This window comes from Dipodomys merriami, unplaced genomic scaffold, assembly GCF_024711535.1.
Source record: "Dipodomys merriami isolate MVZ:Mamm:240054 unplaced genomic scaffold, mDipMer1.0.p SCAF_15, whole genome shotgun sequence".
Classification (NCBI taxonomy): domain Eukaryota; kingdom Metazoa; phylum Chordata; class Mammalia; order Rodentia; family Heteromyidae; genus Dipodomys; species Dipodomys merriami.
In genome coordinates this window covers 12610815-12635456 of record NW_027202826.1, presented here as the reverse complement: position 1 = coordinate 12635456, position 24642 = coordinate 12610815, and the positions used below count along the sequence as shown (strand labels likewise).

General features: G+C 43.8%; 1 protein-coding gene across 1 annotated transcript in view; it reads left to right on the top strand.

Moving 5' to 3' along the window:
• The first annotated feature begins 2622 nt into the window (after positions 1-2622).
• The window catches only part of Gprin3 (GPRIN family member 3), a 49997-nt gene continuing 27977 nt past the window's right edge, over positions 2623-24642 (top strand). Inside the window, exon 1 of the mRNA XM_070022278.1 lies at positions 2623-2898. The gene's annotated coding sequence lies outside the window, so the exon portion shown is untranslated. The remainder of the gene's footprint in view (positions 2899-24642) is intronic.

Genomic DNA, 24642 nt, shown 5'->3' with positions numbered 1-24642 from the left:
GGAAAATATTTTGCCTTAGATGAGAGAAAGGGCTTTGCAAATATGGTTGAGCCAAGACTGTTGAGATGAGGACATTATTCTAGATTATTCCAGTGGACCTAATCACAAATGTCCTTCTAAGAGAGATGCAGGAGGATCAAAGTCAAGGAGACGAGACAATAGAAGTAGATGTTGGAGTGATGTGGCCACAAGCCAAAGAATTCAGGCCACCTCTATGGACTAGAAGAGAGAAGGAAGGAATGGTTTTTCCTCACACAAGTCACCAGGAGTGCAAAACCCTGGGCTGGATGACACCTTGATTTTTAGCCCTACAAGATCCACTATTAGACTTCTACCTTGCAGACTGTAAAATGACATGTATGGTGGTGCATTAAGTTTGTGGTAATTTGTTTCATCAACAGCAGGAAACTAATACAGTAATATAGTAAAAACAGCTATCAAGTAGAACTTGTTACAGCTTGAATAATCTCAGAAAAGTCACTATTTCCACTTCTTGTGACATAAAGAGAAATTATATCTGCTTTACTGTCTTGATATGAGAGCAAATCAAATTCATGAGAGCACTTTGTAAAGAATTGAATATATAGATACAAGATATAAAACTCTTGCTTACACTTTAAGTTTTCTTAATAAAGGCATCAGCCCTTAACACTCTGATACCATAACTATTACACCATAGCCACGCGAGCAATAAAGCTGTTGTTTTAGAAGTGGCCTAGGCAGGGGAGATCACCCATCACAGTCACAACCTTCTCGCATCATCTTGAACTGATTTGCAATCATGTTCAAAGACCAAGATACAGTCTGCATAGCATCCTCTTTGTGTGTGTGTGGGGGGGGGGAAGGAGGGAATAAGGAAGAGAAGAGGTAGTACTAGGGCTTAAATTTAGGAGCTGGGCACCTAGCATTTTTGCTCAAGGTTATCTCTCCACTTACAGCTGTACTTCCAATGTGTTGGTGGTTAATTGGAGATGAGACTCTCATGGGCTTTCCTGCCTAGGCTGACTTTGAACGGTTATCTTCAGATCTCAGCCTCCTGAGTAGCTAAGATGCCACCTTCAGGAAGTAGCTGTCAAGCAACAGCAACCCATGAAAGAAGCTTATTTAACAACCCTGTCCTAGTCTAAGAAAGTTTGGCCCACTGGCCAAACTGTAAGCCAGTTCAAAACACAGATCTTCAGGCCACCTTCAATCAGCATTTCCACAAGAGCCCTAGGTAAGTCCTGGGTGTCCACTGGTATTTCTTGGAGAGGTTCAAACCCCAGCTGTGCAGGTTACAACTCCTAACCTCAAGACAAGTGTCTAAAGCCTCCATTACTTCATCATCTAAGGGAACAAAACACAGCTCAATAGGTGTTGCGGGACTTAAAAGGCTGCATAGAAAGCATCCTTCTACCATGGCAAAATATTCAGTTAATAACAGAAGTTCTCCTTGTATTATTTAACATCTCCAATAATGCTGAAACCACTCTACTGTTCCATGGAGTGTTGCCAATAGGGATGCTTTCCAACGCCATCCCCTCAGATGCAGACTGGGAGAGGAGTGTGGGAAAGGTGAAGGGCACTTTCAGCAGGCCAACCCCAGACACCCAGGAGATTGTACATTTGCAACAACAGGTATTCTCCTGTCTTTCAGATCTTCCTTGCACACGACTTCATTAGAAACAAACTATGATCTGGGCGCCAGGGGTTCATGCCTGTAATCCTAGCTACCCAGGAGGCTGAAATCTAAGTATCTACCATTGGAAGCCAGCCCAGGCTGGAGAGTCTGTTAGACTCTTATCACCACTTAGCCATCCAAAAAGCTGGAAGTGAGGCTGTGATTCAAGGGGTACAGTGCCAGCTCTGAAGGAGTGGGGGGGCAGGACTAAAGATCAGCACCCAGGTTGTGAGTTCAAGCCCAGGACCAGAAGCAAGCAAATAAGGAAACAGAAAGAAAGAAAGAAAGAAAGAAAGAAAGAAAGAAAGAAAGAAAGAAAGAAAGAAAGAAAGAAAGAAAGAAAGAAAGAAAGAAAGAAAGAAAGAAAGGAAGGAAGGAAGGAAGGAAGGAAGGAAGGGGAAGGAAGAAGGAAGGAAGGAAGGAAGGAAGGAAGGAAGGAAGGAAGGAAGGAAGGAAGGAAGGAAGGAAGGAAGGAAGGAAGGAAGGAAGGGAGGGAGGGAGGGAGGGAGGGAAGGAGGGAGGGCGAGCTGCTGGAGTCTAGACCGTTTGGCGTGCGGTGACCCGCGGGAAGCAAGGGCCAGATTCCTGCGGAGTCGCCCCCCCCCCGCCCCCCACCCCACCCCCAGGTCTCTTCCTAAATCCCTTCCTTAACTTTCCATCTGTCACCGGTGTTCTTGTAGCCGAACCCCAACCTGCCAGGCCCCGGCCCAGCTCCCCCAGCCGGCGCGCAGCAGCCTTCGCAGCCAGCCCTCCTCCCGGCTCCCGGCGCCCCCAAAACACACCCACCCCCGGATTAGGTCAGGCCGGGGAGGGGGCTGGGGGGCGGAGCTCAGCCCGCACCCAGCCGCGGCGGCCGCCGGGGAGGCTGCGGCGCGCGGCGGCCAGGCTGGGGCTCCTCCGCCGGAGGGCGCACCCAGGGCCTGGGGCGGGGCGGGGGGGGTCCGCAGCCCGGCGGTGAACCCCGGCCGGCCGCGCGGGCTCCGCGCCCCGCAGCAGTCCCCGCCCCGCCCGCTCCAGCGCGCCGCCTCGGCTCCGTGCGCCACGATTTCGGATCTCGATCGCGCCCAGCGGTCTCCGGGACCCGAGAGGGACTAGGACCCCAGCTCGCTCTCGGCCGGCGAGGGGGGCCGCTCCCCCCCCACCCCACCTCCGAGAGCCGGGGACCCGAGCTACGCGACGGGAAGCCCGCGCCGCAGCCAGCGCCGCGGCGGCCCCGCGGCCCCCGGGGAACGGCGCAGGTAGGCGACCCGCGGCCACCGGCGCGCGGGGACGGCGCCCCCCGGGCCACCTCCGCCCGGCGCCGGCCCGGGGTGGGGGTGGGGACGCGGGGTGCCGGGGGAGATGGCCCGCAGGGACTCGGTCCCGCATTTTGCGCGGGGATCCTTTGCCTGTTGCTCGATTCCCCATCCCATCCGGTGCCCGGGAATGGGGGGGGGGGCTGGGGGGAGGGAGGGGCCGTCTGCGCCCCCCTCGCAGGTGGATGATTTCTCGGCAAGGTCATTGCTTCCTTAAACTCTGCCTTTGAAGGTAAACCGGGGGAGATGCGGGTGATCTCCAGCTCTGTCAATAATCTAATCTGCACACTGAATATTCCTAGAGGGGCGTGCATGTGCGTGCGTGTGTGTGTGTGTGTGTGTGTGTGTGTGTGTGTGTGTGTGTGTGTGTGTTCTCTCGTTTTTCCCAATGCGTTTCCCTTTAAGGTCAAAACACTAGTCATACACAATGTCTGTGCATTTCCATGTGTGTGTGCGTGTGTGTGTGCATTTGCATGTGGAATGGGAGTTCTTGGAGGTGGGTGGGAAGAGGAGAGGAAGGGCGGCGGGCAAAGGTTGGTAAAGAAAAATAAATGCAGAGAGTCGAGCCCTGTTCAGGACCCGGGGGTGAACTTTGGAACCACGTTAAATCAAGGGTAGAGACGGAAGGTAATAAACACTCCACTGCAAGCAGGTGTATTAGGAAAGGTTGGAAGAAAACTGTCATCTGATCCACAGGGCAGATCTTCACACTACCCCAGCGAATGGCAACAATCTCAGTCGCAACAATGGACAGCCGCACGGAGGGGGAAAGGAGGGGTAGCTGAGAGGCACTGGGAGATACATCTGGGGAGGTAGAAGGCATCATCAGGGGCCCAGGTTTCCAGGCCTTCCTTGGGGTGGGGGGGGAGGACGCTGTGAGACTTGGGATGGTAGGGAGTTCAAGGTTAATTTGCTGTGAAAGTCCAGAACGCATCAGAAAAGCTGGAAGAAAGGCAAGGGCTGGGAGAGGGAGGAGGGCCAGAGCAAGCAAGCCTTGAGTGACCACCCAAGTGGCAGTCATCGCTTAAGAAGGTGTCGCTTGCTCCACTGAAAGCTATGTGTGTGTGTCTGTGAAATATTTTTTTTCCCAGCGCGTTTGTGAAAGATTCGTTGGTCCGTGTTTTTATTTCATTTTTGCAAGGAATCTGGGTCATGGTGGAACTGGAAGAAGTGTTTGCCACACCAGAAAGCTGGGGAGTGAGAGTTGATTAAGGCTTAGCTTCATGAAATATTTACACATCGCATGCGTGGGCTTTTGTTTGCCTCTGTTGGTACTGGTGCACATTTTACTTTGATAATGCTCTGAATGTACTTCTTCCCCAACAGAGCTTTTTTTCCAGTTCAATACTAATTTTTGTTTTGTTTTGCTTTTCCATTGTGTTCACCATTTGGCCTGCCCTGCGCAGCCATTGTAAGTAAGAATAAAGATACCAGAATCACAACACAAAAAGGAAAATCTCTATTGCTACCGTCAGATCCCTGGAGATCTCATGAGAATTTTTCTTTCGTTCTTTCTTTTTAAAATAGAATCACAAAGAACATTTTTTGGTCAAAGGTGTGGGTATGTATGTGTGTTGTGTTCAATGGGAGACCATATTGATTCATAAACGGGGGGGAAAGTAGTAATTACGATCCTTGTAAGTCTGGATGTTAAATCAATCAAATTTATTTTGGAAACAGAATGGAGGAACTCATGGGAAAAAACAAGTACCAGGGTGTTGTGGTTAGGGTGAGTCTTCACCTAATAGCTAACTAGACTGTTAGGAAAATGAGTAGGGTAAAGTCATGAGGACACAGCTTCACATAGGGGAAAATGACAAGACTGGAGTATTGTATGAATCATGCCAGTTTCAATTGGAAAAAGGGGGGATTCCAGCAAGCTGTTTAGAAATGAGTGTTCTGATTGCCTCAGAAGACTTGCTCGATGTAGTTAATTATTTGTTCCTGCAATCTTTTTCTTGATTATGCCTCAAAGCCTCTTGAAAGAATCTATTTAGATACAGCTATCCCTCATTTCCAGGCACAAAGATCTGCAGCCTGCAGGAAAAAGCACTAAAATATCAGTGGTTAAAAAAAAAAATCCCAGCATCGTAAAATCTTGGACTCAGACAGTGAGGATGCATGGCTTCAGTCCCAGCATGCTCTGGGCTTCTCTCACAGACAGCTGCTTCTGCTCTTTATGTACTCATTCATTCAGTCAGTCACTTGTTCATTCATGCATTCAGCATTGAAGTAGACATGTCCTCGAGGGTGGAATAGAAGAATGAATGAGAAGGACTGGTCTCAGCCTACAAAACCTAAAAGGGAGATGGACAGTAACTGCTAGTGAGACCGAGTTGTAAAAGAGGCAGGAGTCGGGCAAGTTTTGCTTGGACCTCAAGGATGAGGGGAACTCACCTGACAGAGAGGAGAGGAAAGGGCCTCCTGGTATATGAAACCAAATACACAAAGAGCCTGATATAGGGATCAAAGTATTCAGAGGCCAAGGAAGACAATTGTGTGGACATGTAAAGGTGGAAAGATAGAGACACCAAGGGACACAGGACCCAGCCACAAGCTCGTCTAAAAGAGCCGCTACCTCATCTTATCACTAAGCCATTGCATCTGGAGAGGTCAAGTCAGCGCACTCATTTTGAAGCTCTACATGATACTGGTTGCCCACATTTATTTCCAACAAATACCTGAATACTATCATGAGCTTGGTTGACATCTACTTAGAAGAGAGAGAAAAGTCATATTTCACTGTGCCTGGATTCTTTCATCGATGAAATATCTACCACCTACTTTGCATATTGTGCAAGTAAAGAGAGTGGGTCAGTAGACATTGACATTTTAGAAGTGACTTATAGAAATGTATGGAAATTTTTTAGAGAAGGACACGATCTTGCTATATAGTCCAGGCTGGTCTCAAATCTTCATCCCCTAGGCTCAGCCTTCCAAGTTCTGGGATTACAGGCTTGTGCTACACTCTGCTAGAGAATCTTATTCTTTATGATAATGGTGCTCAAGAGAAAACAGAATGGAAAATAATGAGTATACCAAGCTTCTAAATGTCCTAGATGATTCTAGAAGGCCATGTGATGGTACCAAAACCTGAATGAACAAATAAATAACTCTATAACACAGACTAGCAAAATCCTATAGACTCATATAATGTTTAGATGATTTTGTTTGCCAGTCCTAGAGCTTGAACTCAGGGCCTGAGCACTGCCCCTGAGCTTCCTTTGCTCAAGGCTAGCACTCTACCACTTGAGCCACAGTGCCACTTCAGGCTTTTTCTGTGTATGTGGTACTGAGGAATTGAACCCAGGGCTTCATGCATGTTAGGCAAGCACTCTACCCCTGAGCCACATTCCCAGCCCCATGTTTAGATGATTTTTAAGTGAGAGAAATAGTTGTAGCGACCCCATAGTAATTAGTAAATGCCCTTCTAGAAATAAACGTTTCAAACTGTGGGTCCCAACTAATCATCAACTCATTGTAGTCCATCTGATCAGCAATTTTTTTACAGTACTGGGGCCTTGTGCTTGCTTGGTTAGCACTGTTCCACTTGAGCCACAATTTCAGTCTGGCTTTTTAACAGTTCTTTTGGAGATGGAGTCTTTCACACTCTATGCCCAGGCTTTGAACTGTGATCCTCCAAATATCAGTGTCCTGAATAGCTGGGATTACAGGGATGATATACTGGCAGCTGACAGCATGTTTATTTTTTGAAAAACAGAATAGAACAGCCTAGCATAGTAGGATAATCATTGTTCGGTTTTTTTTTCCCCTTGGTGATACTAGGTATTGAACCTTGGACCTTACTCTTGCTTGGCAAGCTCTTTGCCACTTGAGTCACCCACCCCTAATCCTTTTGGCTTTTAGTTTGATTTGCAGATAGGTCTCCTGCTTTTGCCTGCACTGGCCTCAGACTACAGTTCTCTTATTTATGCCTACTGAATAGCTGGTATAGAGACACACATCACCACACTCAGTCTTGGAACTTGTCTGTTTGTTTGTAGGTAGGTACGTAAAGGACTATGATGGAAAACAAATCTCCTTCTGGACCCATCATGTTCTTAAAAATCCCAGGAGCCACTGCTTGAAGTGATAGTACAAAGAGAAGCTTCCAGATTGTAGGAGGCCAGCAGTTGGCTTCAGAGGATTGATACACAACTGCTCATGAAGTATTCTGAGCAGTGGAATGGCCTCATTATAAAGGCAAGACTTGTGGCTTACCAAATATGTGGCAGAAAAGAAGGCAGAGAGCCAAAGTCCTTGGGGACTGAAGTGGTCAGGAAGGCTTCAGGAGAAAGAGGGAACTTGGGCTAGTTTATGAGCAACCCTGGTGGGTTGTGAAGATGAACCAGTTACATAGAAGGAGGAAACCAAGAATAGGGCCATGGGAGGTTTGTCTAGGAATCATCTAGCAAAGAAAAAAAGGAAGCCAAGTGGAGAGGACATAATGATAATGGAATTTCTGATTACATTGAAATATTACTCAAGTTGTTCATTATTTCTATGAGTTTTATTGCATCTGTTAAAGGGAATTTTAAATATAAGCATGTGTGTAGCTCATAATACCAGATTATGAGTTGTTCACCTCCTATCCCCACCCCACCATACCGTCCATGGCAAGAGCAGCCTCTATTCATTGAGCAAAAATCCTTACTACAGTGCACGGTCATTAACTATAATCCTCCCGACGTACAAAGATCTATGGACTCGTTCATCTGGTCTATCTGCTGTCTTATCTCCCGTATCTCTTCATTTCCTCCTCGCCTCCCCAAAGCTCCTGTCTTATTCTCTATTTCCTTTATGCATAGCCTTAACTGTTTGTTAAATTGTTAACTATGTTATACCTAAGAATTGTTTTTCTAATGCTGCTTTTTTTTAAAGAAAGTCAGGCAAGAGTCATAGGCATCACATCATAAATCTCACATTTCCCTACCTATGTTATATCATTTACAATCATTTGCTGGATAGTCTTTGATTCAGTTGAGTTTGATGATTGAATTGTTGAACCGACAGGCTGCACCACAATGGCGTATGATTATCTCATTTCTCAGGACATGACTGCAATCACTTGGTCTTGACACCGGAAGAAAAAGGGGTCACCCAAGTTCAGCACACCCTTCTATTCTCTGCATCAAACTCCTCTCATGAGCAAAGTCCCAGGCCAATCATCCACAGTCCTGGGAAGATGAAACAGATCACCCAGCAGCCAGGTCTTGGTTCAATTACTATATAGTTTTGGGTGTGTTTCTATGTTTCTAGAAGTTGCCATGGTTCTGTTTTGCTATAGGTAGCCCTGTAGTTATTTTGAGAAGACACAGTCAGAGAAGAAAGTCTTTGTGTTTCATAAAACTTTCTTGGCTTTCTTCCAGCTCTTGCTGTCTTTCTTCCGGAAATTCTAATTCTGTAATCAGTGCTGCAGTACTAACACCTTTCTGAATAAAGCTCCAACCATAGCCAGAAGAGTAGATATGCAACTCATCATCTTGCATTGGTTGATTGAAAGCATAGTTAAATACAGAAATTTGCTTTTTTCTGTAAAGATATTCTGGATTTTTCTCTCATCTTCCTTTTCTACTCAGAGTATTTAAACTAGTGGTAACCTAACTTATTTGCATAAGAGTCAGGTTTGGAATACTAAAAAGCAGTTTAGAAACCACATTTGAATTGAAAAGACATTTACTAAATTTTATGGGGGAATATATATATATATATATTTATTTATTTATTTACACTTTAAAATACTGACTCCCTTGAGTACTAGTGAAAACACTGTTCACAGCTTTTTAACTGGACATATTAGAATTAGCACACAGTAACACTTTTCTAATTTCCCATGCCTGTAATTAGATTATCGCCTTTATTTTGAAGCCAGTAGCATAATTTGGGGCCCACACTATTATTACCAGGAAGTAATAACTGACTGGTATCCAGAAGGTCACATTCATTGACCTCTGCAATGCAAATCCAGACCTGAATCTGGAAGTTAGATTTAGCAATCTGGTTTTGTGGCGATTTTTGTGATTTGTTTTGGTTTGTTCTCTTAAGATCCCACAGGATTCCCATAGCCAGATTTCTGAGACCATTGTGCAGTCCTAGCCTTTATTAACAAGGAAACAAAATGGATACAGATGAATCCCTGGGAAGCTAATACCTTCACTTAAATCACTAGTTAGATCAGGTTCTAACTTGCTGATTCTTCACTGAACATCTGATGAGGAGAAGAGAAACAGGATCTCAAGGCAATGTCAGAGCGTCCCCTTGGTGAGGGGTTGGGGAGAATCAAAGCATTTATCCTCCAAATCTCAGACGCAGGGAAGTCAGCCTTTCAAAAATGGCAGTGCCTGGTAAGGGAAAAACAAAGGAGGAGGCAACAATTTTTGATAAGAAATGTACTCATTCCCTTGCTCATGTAACTGTAACCCCTCTGTACAGTATTTTCACAATAAAAAACTTATTTTTAAAAAATGGCAGTGTTGTGAGCTCCACCTCCACCTGGAGGGACAAAAAGGCACAAAACTTGTTGGGATTGCTGGGAGATCTGATGCAAGACATATTTTTGGTTGCACACAACATATTTCACTTAATTCTTGGATTGTAAACAGTGGATATCTTATTATCTTATTCACTGCTAGGAAGATTAGTTAAGACCAGAGTCTCAGCCTTTAGGGAGAAAGGAGAGAGAGAGGGAGGGAGGGAGGGAGAGAGGGAGAAGGGGGGGTAGAGGGAGGATGAGGAGGACCAGGAGGAAGAGAAGAAGAGGAAGAAGAGGTGGTGGAGAAAGAAGAGGATTTTTTTAAATCTGCATCTAGGGAATAAAATTCTACAAAGTCACAGTCATCTCCTGGGACCATAGTGCTGTTTCTAATTCAGTAAGGGACAGCTGGACAGAGATCTCCAAGGCTTCTTTTTTTAAAAAAAAATCACATTAGTATTGAGTAATTTTTCTGAAAAAAATAATTTTCTGGAAAAGATCTCTTTTTTTAAGCATGAATTGTAAATATACGCCCTCAAAATTGGAGAGCTAGTTTATGGGAATAATCAAATGCTATATGTTGATAGATTCCCATTTGTTGTTTTGAAAGATATTGATTTCTAAACAGCCTAAAATTAAAATACACATCTTGTGAGAGTGGGGAACTTTTTCAAGGAAGAGGCTTTAAAATGTACATACCAAAATGCTGGAGGTAACAAAATGTCTCTTCTAACTATATTATCTGAATCATCACAGCAGCTTTTGTGTTTTGATCCTGAACCATTTTTTTCTGAAATGTAATAGATTATGCCCATATGCCAAGCAGTATTAGGATTCAAAATTTTGCATGGACTCCAGGTTTTAATTATGAATTATGGCTCTGTAGGAGACAGATACTTCATATCATATTCAAGGATTTTTGTTTCTCTTCCATTTTAGTCTGTGACATGAATGTGCTTTCCCATCAAATGCTTTTTTTTTATTGAGATTGTTGAAAAATGCAAAACAACTTTGGCTCATTGTGGGTTCGCTTTGAGTTTGGTCTTTGCCTTTGCAGTTATATTACATCATTTTGCAAAGCTCTGTCCCTCACTCTTAATTAGTGTCTCCAGACACTCAAAGCTTATAGCACGGTAACTTCAGGAAACCCTCCATGAGGCCTGAGACCTTTGTATAATACCTTTATCCATAGCATGCATTTTTTTATTTATACTCACTTTGAATGCTGCTCTAAGCCTGCCCTTCTCTAAATTTGTCCATAAATTATTTCTCCTCAAAAAATGCAGGTCAAAGGAAAGCAACTAGAATTTTCAATTGTTGATAAGAATGTTAATCAGGGCTCTGGTTAAATGAGAGCACCGCTTTGCTTGCACCCTTGAATGGGTGCCAATTGTTTATAATAAATGAGTGTGAAGGGTGGTTCTTGTCTTCTTGTTGAAGATATTTGAAAACAGTCAGAGAGCAGAAATATGTCTGTGTCCGGGCCAGGGCTGAGCTCTGCTGGAGGAAGACACTTTTGCTATCATGGGGAAGGTTTCTTGCCTGTGCATAAAGATGCTCAGGACTGAAGGAAGCTTTGCCTTAGACAGTTCTCTGCACCCCACTTTCCTGCCTGGGCCTCCATTTGGGAGATGTCTGTAGCAGCTCACAAACTGAAAACTGGTAGTCTTCCAGCAAGAAATCTGTAGGTATTTGCTTTTAACTAAGCCAATAATTAAAAATCTGAAGACCTATTAGAAGAAAGGAAACACAGAAACACATTCTCCCAGCTGGAGCTCGAGACACAAGAAGAGCATTTGTTACCTGTAGCTTCATATCAAGCTTTCCCTGTTGTTGCCATGCGCTTGACCTTGGGGCTTTGTGTAGGTCACCTGTACTGGTGCCTTCACTTGATTGTGTTGCCTTTCTAGAGCCCATGGTTGACTTTGTGACCTAGAAAAGTCCATGAACATACTCATGAAATTGCTATGTTTCTACAGAGCAGAAAGGTAGCTCTGAATACAATTAAACTCCCAATAATCACTGTGAGCCTTAAACATGCTGATGCTCAAGCTATATAGATTCTGTTAAAAAAAAAAAATGAAGGAATCCCAAAAGAGTTGACCTGTTCTTGTAGTAACACAGTAGTGGAGGTTTTCACTTGTTTGCTTATTTATTTACTTTCTTACTTTGAACCGGAACACATAGGGCAAGTAAAAAATATTATTTTAACGATAATGAATTCTTTTCTTTACCTTCAAGACCCGTGTCTAAGATTTTACACTGAATGGTCTCATCCGATATTGAATGCAACATATCTCTCGATGTGCAAGTCTTTAACCTATATTAAGCATTCATAGCTGCTTGAAAGGCCAGATTGCATTCCAGTCCTTCAGGTAAAGGTGCAGTGCACTCAGTAGGGGGGCAGTTGGATAAAGCATCAAAGTGGGGAGCAGGAGAGGTGAGAGGGACACAAGAGAGGGTGGAGGAGGGGTAGACAAGATCAAAGCACACACACACTATATATATATATATGTATATGAAAGTGTTCCAATGAAACACATTATTTTATATAATTAAAAGAAAAAAAAAGCAGGGTCTTGGCGATTCATGCCTGTAATCCTGGCTATTCAAGAGGCTGAGATCTGAGGACTGTGGTTTGAAGCCAGCCTGGGCAGGAAAATCTGTGTAACTCTTAGCTCCAATTAACCTGCCAAAAGCCGGAGGTGGAGTTGTGGCTCAAGTGGTAGAGCACCGGCCTTGAGGGACAGCAGCCAGTCCCTGAGTTCTTGCTTCCAGTACTAGCACAAAATAATAATAATAATAATAACTAAATAATAAAGGAAATAGTCTAGAGTGGTATCAGTTCATATTCCAGTTTGTCCGGACAGCTGAGAAATGCTCACTTAGTCATGGAAGTGGTCCACATGGCAACTCTTGTCTGAAGACAGTCAGATCACCACACGTGCCGGACACATGATGCCACAGAACGCCTCTGCTAACGTGGCTTCCATGGAGGCCACTGGCCCAAGTGAGAGTTGATGTCTTTGCGCAGCCATAAAGACAAAAAGCCCTGTGAATGCCTCAAAAGGCTGCAAGCCCAGGCCAATCTCTCCAGGATAGGACACTGCCCCGTGAGGTCCCCAGAGTGCTCCTTCTTCCTCAGCTTCTGCTGTTCCTTCCTTTCCTCGGGCACACCTCACTGCCAGCCCCGCACGCTGCCTCCTACCTCACTTCTAAAAACATCCTCTCATCTAATTATTAATCCTGAAGTGTCGGGCTTCACACTCGGAAGACAGTGCTAAGAATAGTGCCAACCAGAGCTAACGGAGGACACGGGGGCTCGGTGCTTTCTCATTCCTTGTAGGAAAGGAGAAGTACTTGGGTATTCCACATCAGGACCCCTGAGGTGGACTGACAATATATAAAAGGCCATGCATGAGTGTTAAAAATTCTTTAAGCGTAAGATCTTTTCTTGGTGATTTCTAAGTAAGCCAATCTGAACTATTCTCAACCTTCCATACTTGTGTAAGATTCCTTTGTTGACAATTTGATGCTGCAAACTACAATGATAGGCCTTTAAAAGATCATCCTCCTGGGGTTTGTGGCTTTTGAGTGGAGAATCCACATCTCAGGCAGCCTCAATTGAGTTGGATTGGGTTCAGAGTGTGTGATCCTTCTGCCTTACAAATTAAAAAAGAAATACCCAAAGCAGTCTTTATCTGGAAATGGGAAGGAAAGCTACTCTGGAGCTGAGGTATAAAGTGTGAAATGGGCTGATAGAAGGACCTGATTTAGGGGAAGTAAATCCTTTGTGTCATGGAGTAAATCTATATAGATCACTTGACATGAATGTGAAACCTTGTGCTGTCTACTAGGGATCCAAAAAAAAAAATTGAAACCCAGGCTGTTGGACTCAAGTTAACAGCCAGCTCAGCAGCTTTGCAATGGGCTGTTTTCCCGGTCAGAATCTCAGGCATTTCCCCTAGTCCTCTGTGCTCATCAGCAGCCCCGATGCCCCTTCCCACCTCCCTTCCTTCCCTCCTTCTTGCAGTCCCAGTGATTCAGATTCATTTCCCTTCTTCATCACCCCCTCACCCTCATTGCCACCCACACTTGGGTTCCTTCCTTCCCCAGCCAGGCCAGTCTGAAAACTAGAAGTCATTTTCCTATTATTCTTAACGTCATAGCAAATAAGAGTGAGACACATGAATTTTCAAGGGCAGTCAAGTGACCAAGACAGAGAAATGGTACCAATGTTCCTGGTGTCGGCCTGTAAATACCTTAGGGGACCCCTAAGGAAACAAAGAATTTTTTTTTTGAGATTAGTGCAATAGACATTAGACAAAGTGCTATTGGCACTCTATCATGGTTTATGAATTGTTTGTGCACATTAGCATACTGTAACTCTGTCTGAGGCTGATCAGCTGGGAGCTTTGTTGGGACCCTCGTGGGTCACCTCCATCTTGGGACTGACAGTCTCTCATGTGTAGGTCATGCATGCATTCTAGGTTGCTAGAAATGCCCAGCTGTTTCCATAGGAATTCCTGGACATACTCCAGACCCTCCGCTGGGCCTCCTCTCCAGGCCCATGACCCTACATGTTCAAGCGGTAGCTCCTGCCTCTGTGCTAACAACCAGGTGAATCCATCTTTGCATATATGCACAGACTTGAGAGGGGATCCTTTTTGCTTTGAATCCCAGAAGGCAGTAGCTTTAGCCACAATGGTTACCTCAAACACAAGGAGAAGAAGGAAAATAGGGGCAAAAAAGGAGCTGGAGGCGAAACAGAACCAGCCAGGCACTTCACCAGCTTGGTTCTGTGGCAGTTGTGAGCTCTAATATATCACACACACACCTTAAAAGAAAAGAATGAGGGAGAGACTTCAGGCTGAGTTACTCTTTCAAAACTTCACTGGTCGTAATTGACTGAACCCACTTCTCATTTCAACAAAACTAGGAGGTTTCTACTGCTATTCTCTCCTCTTTAGAGATGAGAAACAGATTGAATAACTGGTTCAAGGTCCCGCAGAGAGCCATTGACCAGACTATATGTAGATTCAGTCATCCAACTTCAAAGGCCAACTGACTCACTGTGCTATGATGTAGTATTCTGCTGAATATTACATATAATTTCAAAGACATTAGCAACATTGCATGAACATATGAGGAATATGCACATTTCATTTCATGTTACTTTAAATAGCAAAGCTTTTGAATTCATCAGAAGACATGTTTTAAACAATCAGGGTGAGTTCAAGGACAAATATTTGAAGTTAAAAACCTCTAAATCATTGTACTGGCAAAAACAAAAATTGGCAAACATGACTTCTTTATCAGAATATCCAGGTAACACATATGCTCAGCAAACAACATTTCTTTGCTTCTCAAAAGCAAAACTAAGAATTTATCAGGGAATCACGTGCATTGAACATGCATACACGTGCAGAAACACGTTTGTGCTCACACACATAACCAGAAAAAACAAGCATGTGTCTTTGTTTAACTCCATCTACGGACTTTGGACTTAGAGACTATTTTTAGAACTAGTGTTTCCGTGATTGATGTTTTAATCATAGACTCATTTACTGAGGAAAGTTGAGCAATTCTTTATGATAGCTTACAGCTAAGTGTTCTAGGTGAAAATTGAAGAGCAAAAGAAAAGGTAATTTATGCAGAGGAAGCTCATTTGCAACAATTTCTGTCTTAAAGCTACTGTTCAAACGCATTAGTATTAACCTAAACTTAGCTGTTTTGGATATGAAAATTCAGTATTTTTTAAAAAATCATAAATTCTGTACTCTTTTCTTTTTAGTTCTTTTTCTTTTCAGTTCTTGTTTGGGGTTAAAGCAATTAATAGAAGTCATCTCTAGGCATTATTTTTATTACTGAATTGACTTGTGTCATTTCAAACTCCCCACATTTTGTTCCAGAGGGCATTGCTTGGCCAGGTCAGATTTCTGGCAGGTTCCTAGGCTCAGAGTCCTTGGGTTTTTGTTTTGTTTTGTTCTTTTTTTGATGTTTCATTTTTTTATTGGTCATGGGACTTGAACTCAGGGCCTGGGTGCTGTCCCTGAGCTTAAGGCTAGTACTTTACCACTTGTAGTCACAGCACCAAGTCTGGTTTTTGGAGGTAGAAGTCTCATGTACTTTCCTGCCCCAACTGGTGATCCTTACATCTCTCAGCCTCCTGAGTAACTAGGATTACAGATGTCAGCCACCAGTAACCGGAGTGCCCTTGTTGCTTTGATAGCTCTAAATATATTTATGGAAAATATCTCAACAAATTTAAAAGTACACTTTTTAAACATGTTTTATGGGGGCAGGAGGGAGGAGAAGTATATCTGAAATGTCAGACCTGTGATTTTACAGGTATTATTTCTTAAGACTAGGTTAGTACTTGAACTAGGGCACTAGCCAAAGTCAGTTTCATAGACAATATCACCTAACACAAAGGTTAGTTAAGAAGCACATAAGGCATGGTTCATAAAAGTACAACAATACAACAACGTCACAATCTATGAAATTAGAGCACAGAGTCATGTCATTGCTCAAGGCCCAGCAGGTTCTTTCTAGAAATGAGAGAGTTGATCCAAAAATCCCTATGAGCACTTTTAACTCCTATGGCCACTTGCTTTTTATTCATAGTCTCACATTTTAACATTTCATTTTGGGGCCTGTTTTCTGACTTTGAGGTCTCTTCAGCCTTTCTTGCAACTTAAGACTCTTCTTATCTCCCCCTCTGCATCAACATCCAGCCTGCATGCTCTCCTTGTTTGATGAATAAATTTGTTTAAAAAATAAATAATAACAACAAAAAAAATGCCTCTGGAGATCTGATGTTCTAGGTCATGTGGCCACGCAAGACAGCTAGAGAGTTCCAGACCTATGTCATCCATGTTAAAAGAGTACACACATCTGTGATTTACATAGATGCAAAAGCCCTTTAAAACCCTGGTCTTCTGCCATAAGCTTTCCCCTGTCCTTCCTGGATGTTCTTGAGTGGAAAAGTCCCTTGGTTGATAAAAATGCACTATGGAAGCCCAGGTTGTATGTTTAAAGCCCATGTTTACACGCTTTGAATGAGATGATACATGAGAAGGAACAAAATGAAGCTTTCTACATTTCATAGCTAGAAATATCTCATTCTTAGACCATGTTGGATACAAAAGGGAAAAAATTAGCACTTGTATGGTGTAGGACAAGTTGACACCTCTTTAGCTTGAAAATTTTTCCATGTCTGAGTCAAATGAGAAGTTGTAAAGCCGGTGAGTTCCTGTGGGGGGTTTTTGAAACATCAGCTACTTTGAGAGGAGTATCAAGTTTCAGCCGTATTTGTGTGTTGTTCAATAGAATTTATCCCCAAACAAGTAGTTAAGGTGTAACTATTCCTATGACTATTTTTTCCTTGGGGATTTGTCCTTGAGAAGCTCTGCTAAATGTCTTCAGCACCTGAGCGTGGGTGAGTGTAAATCACCTTAAACATTTATGTCATGTCAGCATGACTGTTTACGCTTGCCAGCGTAAACCTGAACTACTGAAGAGGATATAGCTGTGGTTTCCTGTTGAGTTCCTACATAATAGTGAGAAAATCGCGAGGGTGTAGTTGATTGGGGCTGTTTACTTGAACTGCTGCTCTTTTCAGTAAAAAAAATAAAATGAAATAAAAACAGGAAGGCAAAAACTGTGCCCTTGACTTGGATGATGTTTTGTCATCCGTGTGCCAATCTGACAGATTGGGAAAGATAAACCACCCTAAAGGACCCTGAACTCTAAAGAAATGAAGTTTAATATGGAAGAGTTAAGCTGAAAAAGTGCAAGTTCTAATGCTCCATAGGAAATGTACTCATTACCTTACTCATGTAACTATAACCCTTCTGTACAATATTTTTACAATAAAAAATTTTTTTTAAACATTTTAAAAAGTGGAAGTTCTAGCCAGGCACTAATGGATCACGCCTGCCTGTGTAATTCTAGCTACTCAGGAAACTCAGATCTGAAGATCGAAATTCACAGCCAGCCCAGTGAAGGAAAGTCCATGAGACTCTTATTTCCAGTTAACCATCAGAAAAGTGGAAGTGGAGCTGTAGCTCAAAGTGGTAGAGAACTTAGCCTTGAGCAGAAAAGCTCAGGGACAGTGCCCAGGCCCTGAGTTCAAGCCATACAACCAAAAACAAAAAACAAACAATAGAAAATACAGTTCAAGTTTTCATGGTAGTCCTTACTTACTCAATGTGATAAAAAAAAATTGGAGCTGTGTCCACATGCTTAATGTTTATATTTTAGACATGACTTTACCTGTAATTCACACGTGTTCCTGTCTTTCCTACAAAGCACATTGAACTGCAAGTGATCCAATTCATAAAATAAGTTAACAATCCAGAGTAAGTCCTAGTTAAAATGCTTGGAGTCCATCCATCAGTCCTCTATTTCACCATCCCAGACATTTTATCCGGCACATCCCTTCCTAATTCAAGAAGACAAAAGGCTATTCTATAGATAAAACCCAAAACAGTGAACAAACATGGAAAAACCCATGTAAAGCAAACAAACTGCATCATTTTATTAAAAACGTCTTTGCTATTCCAAAATTGGTATCACTAGGCCATACATACTAGCTTAGACTTGAGATGTATTCATGGTGTCGCTGACTAAGTTGGTCTCATTGGATCATTTTGAGAGATGTTTAAGGAGCATGCTACTTGCTCAGATATTGCTTCATTAGGTCCTGTTAAAAGAAAAGTGCTGTCCTCATTCTGTGAGGGCTGAAAATGAAACATACTTGAGTCCCTAACCAAAAAAAAGGGGGGGGCTGCTAACCTACCATGAGAGATAACACATGCTTCAATAAGTAAACTGCAGTAAATCCTGCAGCTGAAGTTGAGGTTTCCTGGTTAGGGTCAGGCTGTGGAGAGGAGGCTGGCATCATGTCTGCCAAGGATATCAGGAAGGGATTATTTTCTGGAGAGTAGCATATGTCTTTGAGCATAGACTCCTTCAGCCTTCCTCACTGTATTTCCGGTCACCACCGAGCCAATCCCTGACATCCTATTGATATTTGAGTGCTTTGGGATTCATTAAAGAAGGAAGGATGAGCTAGGAGCTGGTGTCTCACACCTGTAATCCTAGCTACTCAAGAGGCTGAGCTCTGAGGATCGCATTCAAAGCTAACTGGGGCAGGAAAGCCCATGAGACTCTCATCTCCAATTAACCACCAGAAAACCAGAAGTGGTGCTGTTGCTCAAAGTGGTAGAGCACTAGCCTTAAGCAAAAAGGCTCAGGGACAGTGTCCAAGCCCTGAGTTTAAGCCCCATGACCAACAGAAACAAGGAAGAAAGGAAGGGAAGGGAAGGGAAGAGAAGGGAAGGGAAGAGAAGGGGGAATGAAAGAAGGAAGGAAGGAAGGAAGGAAGGAAGGAAGGAAGGAAGGAAGGAAGGAAGGAAGGAAGGAAGGAAGGAAGGACAGTGAAAAGTCAAGAACACATTGAGAGAGTCTCACCTAAGCCAATGAGGGTAGGAGTGCATACCTGCAGTCTCAGCTGTACAGGAAGCAGAGGTAGAAGACTATAACCCAAGACCAGCCTGGGGATGAGATCTTATATGAAAAATAACTAAAACAGAAATGGTTTGAAGGGTGGCTCAAGTGGAAGAGCACTTGCTTATCAAGCAAGAGTCCCTGAGTTCAAACCCCAGAGCAAAGGAGAAAGGGAGGAAGAGAGGAGAGGAGGGAGGGAAGAGGGGAAATAGGTAGAAAGAGGAAAGAGGGGATAGAAGAAGAGGGGGAGCAGGACAGGGAGGGAGGGAAGGAGAGTTTAGGGAGAAAGATTTCAGGGAAAAGTGAAGTGGTCATTCGGTGGCACTGAGGCTTGAACTCAAGTCCTCGTGCTTTCTAGGCTGGCACTCTACCACTTGATTCGTACCTCCAGCCTAGACGTTTGCTGGTTATTTTTAGGATAGCATCTCACTTGCTGCTCAGACATGCACCTGAACCACAGTCCATCTACTTTGGGCTTCCTCTTGTCAGTGGAACCTCACACACCTATCTCAAGGTCCAGCATCTGTGGAAAGGGAGTTTCAGATGTTTCTGCCTCGGCTGGCCCGGAACCTCCCAATCTCAGCCTCCTGCATAGACAGCTGGGATGACAGGCACATGCCACTGCTTCCAGCTTTGAGCTGAGTTGGGGCCTTGAAAACTTTGTTCTGTTCTGACTAGCCTCAAACTACAATCCTCTGAACCTCAGCCTCCAAGTACAGAGGATTACAGTTGTGAGCCACCAAAAACACCCTTTCTGTGGGCTGGCTGTGGAAAGAAAGGAAGAGACAGTGCTAACTGCAGTCTCTTATATGCAGCGAGTTTAAAAGTAGGAGCTGGGACTACTTCTAAGTAGGGTATTGTCATTCTCCTTTGCATGATCCTCTCACACCCTGAGAGGCTTCTGTGTGATGTAGGCTAAACTGGCTGTAATAGCATCTACTGACCTTTAAAGGGTGACGTATAGTTCGTCACCAGTGTAAAAGCTGCACAGTGTTCTGATGGAGCGTTTTGTTTTTCTGTAGCTCCTACAAGAGTGCCCTGAATGGAAAAAAAAAACAAACAAACAAATTTCGCTCATTCAGGCTGAAGGTGAATCCTACCACCGAACATAGGATAAGGACAGCAGGCTATTAGCTTCCCTCCACCCGCAAGTAGCATACATTGAAACTAAAAGTCCATGCATTTGGAGGGCTGGGCATGAAGGCTCCTGTCTATAATCAAGCTACTCATGTGGCAGAGATCTGCAGGATCATAGTTCCAGGCCAGCCTAGTCAAAAAAGTTAATGAGACCCTTTCTCAACAAACAAGCTAGGTGTGGTATCACACATTCTCACCACAGCTATGTAAGAGGTGGGGGGGGGGGCGCGGGGAAGGAGGGGGAATGGCTCAAGTTGCCACACACACACACACACACACACACACAAGGATTAATTTATAAAAGGTTAATTGACTCAAAAATCATTAGTAAAGACAAAAAATTACATCGAATACTGGTGTATATATAATGGCGTAGATATCCATGTGTGCATAATTTCTTATGAATGAATGACCAAGGCAGCATAGAACAACACCCAGCCATTCCATTGTTCAGTCATCCATTTGTTTGACTTTGCTGTAAGAAGATTAGCCTCTCTGCTGTGGTTATCACAAGATCCTGTCTGAATTCACAAAGAGAAAATGTTAAGAAAATCTTTCCCTCTCTCCCTCCCCGCCCCCGCCCCCCTGGGTCATACATTTTTATCTGTCTGAGAACTGCCACTTTAAAAATGTGTACCATTGAGAAGGTATCACAGAAAAAACCTGAGGACACCTGCAGTTGCTGGGACAAACTGTGCTGAGCAAGAACAGGCTTCAGAGCTCTCTTCCCAACCCTTGTCCTTGACGTGCATTATCCCATATGTAAATGCCGGGCAAGAAAGTCAACCCAAAGCATTTTGTCATCATCTGATGTGTTTGCTGGCTTGACATTGAGAACAGCGGGAAGGTTCTTCAATATTTGCAGAGGTCCGACAAAACCAAGTTGTCATGGAATTAGTCTTCTTAGTCTAATGATATATTTATGATGAGTTTTCCAATAGTCAAGCACATTTCTAAACACATCCACACATCCTTTTTTTTCTCTCTTTCAGCCCACCTTTCACTTAATGAAGTCATTCATTTTTCTTCTTCACCGTGCAGAGCTTTGAGATCATTTCCGGAATTAAAGCTGACTTCTTAACGAGGCTCTGAAGTTTACCTGTGTGTGGTAGGCTGGGGCCTGTGCAATCATTTCTGGAAATAAATTCAGCTTCTTAATACAGCACCGAAGTCATTCCACAGTACATACTGCCATCTATCCACAGGAGACCTGGGCCTTTGAAGTCAGTATTGGAATGAAATCCAACTTCTTAACATGGCACTAAAATGTATCCAGAGTAGACATGGGCCTATGAAATCATTCTGGAATCTGATCCAGACTTTCGATGTGGCGCTGGAGTCTATCTACAGCACACACTGCAGTCTATGCTCGGTAGACTTGGGACCAGAGCCATGACTCCCAGCAAGTTTCCATCTCCGCCACACACACATTTATACCCTCCCCACTCAAGCACTCTTCCCCATACGCTTAACCACTGCCAGAAAACAATGGACTTTACAGGCCATCGGGAGTTGATAGCTTTTGTCTTCGCCTGTGCTTAAGCTCTCTCTCTGTCCTAATACTCAAAACTCGATTCAAATCAAATCTTCTACTAGGAAATATCACACATGCCAGCTTGATCACTTTACATATGCTGATCACAGGAAACTAACTGCTATACCATACAGCCTCAAACTTCTAGTGGCTTAAGGAACTAAAATGTGTGTGTATGTGAGAGAGAGAGAATGGGGGGAGAGAGAGAGAGGGAGAGAAAGAGAGAGAGAGAGAAAGATGGTCTTTCAATCAGGACCTCCCGCATGCTAGGCAAGCACTCTACTACCAAGCTATATCTCCAGTTCCTTATCTCCTGTTAGTATATATGTTTAAAAAGATTTATAAGTACCTTTATAAAAAAAAACTTTTTAAGCTGGAGCACTTGGGAGTATAGGAATACTCCCATAGCTCATTCCTCTACATGTCTGGTCTCTGAGATATTCTTATGGGTGATTCTCCCCATTTAGAAGACAGTGCACAGATCATCTGTATCTTTATAGAGTCCTTACAGAACATAGTCCAATGCCCTGTGTGTAAGGAGCACATATATATATATACATGTATGTATATGTATATGTATATTGAATTCAGTCAATTTTCCATTGAATTCAATAGTGAATCTTCCAAGATTCTGAGGCTAGATTTCAAAAAGAAGTATTTTCCTTTGTAAGTATTTTTGTGGTGTTCTTTTTAAATCCTTCTAAGATTAATGGTTGTTACTTTATAAGTGTCCAGATATATTTATTAAAATATGAACAAAAGCACCTATTTCTCCCGTCGGTACTTAGTGACTTTTCATTGTTGGATATTTTTTTTTGTTTTTTTTTGCTTCTTATTCTTTCTGAAGAAGCTCCTGGAACCTGCAACAAGGAGTAAAAGAAAAAAATTAGAAATGCGTAAAAGTTGATGTGCATTGGAAGTAGAAATAAACAGAAATGGGGTCACATTCTAAATAATGTGAGGAGGAACAGCCAAGAGAACTATTGATTCCTCATCCCATTTTCTGCCATCGCATTCCCTGTCTGTGTCCACTTCAGTGTGCATACAGGTGAAACATTGAGACATTTCCTTTTGAAAAATTATGGAGAAAAGAGATACTCATAGGAAAATTGGGGGGGGGGAATCAGCAAAATGCAGTACATTTGGATGACAGGACAGGGACTTGAGAATTCTCAATTCAGCCTGAAGTCTCCCACACATGTTCAGAATGGAAATGCGCAGTTCTCAACGTAGATCATGTTTGTTTGTCTGGGATTATGGAGTGGATGATGTAGGAAGAGAGAGGTGGGGAATGGGTGATGGAGTAGGAAGGTTGACCTACTAGTGGGTGACTTTGCACCAGAAAGAAGGCCCAGACTACAGCAGCTCCTCGGGCATCCACTGGTGGGCACCAAGCTATCTTGGAAGCACTCACAACAACCCTACGAGGTGTTTGGATTTCTGTATAACAAGCTTCCAAGAAGCCAGCAGTTAGACTAATCTGCCTGACACCAGCAGCTAGCAAGTGGCATAGTGGATTCGAACCTCAATCCTGGGATCCTAAAGACCCTGCTCTGCCTGCCAGCGGGTAAACATGGCCTACATGCAGAAAACGATCATCAGGGCACAGGGAACTCTGAACTACACAGCCTCCTCCCTCCTCCACAGTCATGGGCATTGACATGTGACCTCGTTAATATGAATTTCTAGACCCGTTCCTTTCTCCCTTTTCCTGTTAGCTGTATTCACAATACTGCTGAAGTCACCTGAATGGCACCTCTGCCTCCAACACCCACGAGCCTGCCTTCCTTCCCTCCCTCCCTGCCTTCCTCTTTCCCAGGCTGCTTGGGACCAGGCCCTTGGTAGTCTCATTCTGTGACTCGCTTTGCCCCCTTCCACAACAGATGGCTGCCTAGCCACTGAACTGCTGGCAACGCCCAACTTCTCTTTGTTCCAGCCCCACCCCACCCCACCCTCAGCCATTCCTCCCAGCCAGCTGTCCGCACATCTGTTCTAGTGTTATTCCTGCGCACCTGAAGTGAACTCTCTCCTCTGTTCCCTGCCCCGCCTCAGGGGCGCTGGCCTCTCTTCCTGTTCCCCAGAGCCACAGCGTCCTCTCCTGGTACCCTGGTGCCCTGCGTGTGAATGCCAAGGGCTTACTGCCCGGCCCTCCCGTCTCCCTTTATTTCTGCCTCCTCCACTGGCTAGGCTCTCCTAAAGGGAGACCTGGAGGGTTGGGTCCATCCATGTGTACTGTGACCTGGTGCTTTGGATTGGCAGCTGATCTTAATGGGCTAAGAAGTCTTTCTTCCTTGTAAAAGTCAGGACGGGCCACTCTTCTCTGCTCCATCCTTAAAATCTTCAGACCCTGAGATTGCTTTTTGCCTCTCCCCAGCACATGCCAATCTGTGAAGAGGGAGATGGAATCTTAACTGCTGGTTGTGGCTCTTTACAATTAACCACGGGCGCGGCACATAGGAGATGGTACGCATTTAAGCAATGTCCCTAAAGTAATGTTGTTTCGTGTCTAGTACTTAAGAGCCTGTTGAGGTGCATGAGAGTGATTAAGAAAAACTCATTACCTCAAGGCCTTGCGTTTTTCCCAACTCATAGGCCTCAGCTCAGAGTATTGGCAAGCAACAGGTCAACAGCCTAGGCCAGCTCTGCCCATTTTAATCACAGGTCCTTAGGCCCAAGCATGTGTGGATTGGCCACCATCCCATTGAACAAAACTGTTCTACCATCGAGGGTAATATAGTCACATGCACAGCAAATAGCCCAACTCATGAATGCTGAGAAATAAACAATTCTAGCTTCTTTTATTATCTTTATTAGGAGAAAGCCACCAATTTGGAGGGTCAGCTAAGGCTGACACTGAAGTCCCAGGAGAGCAAGGGGGCCCACCCACCTTGGGAGATAAAAAAAAAGTAATGTTTAGCTAGTGCCATATTTTTTAATTCCTTTTGTTAGCATGTCTTATGCAAGGAGATTTCAGACTAAAATGTACTTTGATCATATTTATTTCCCCTCCACCACCACGTTATACTTTCTT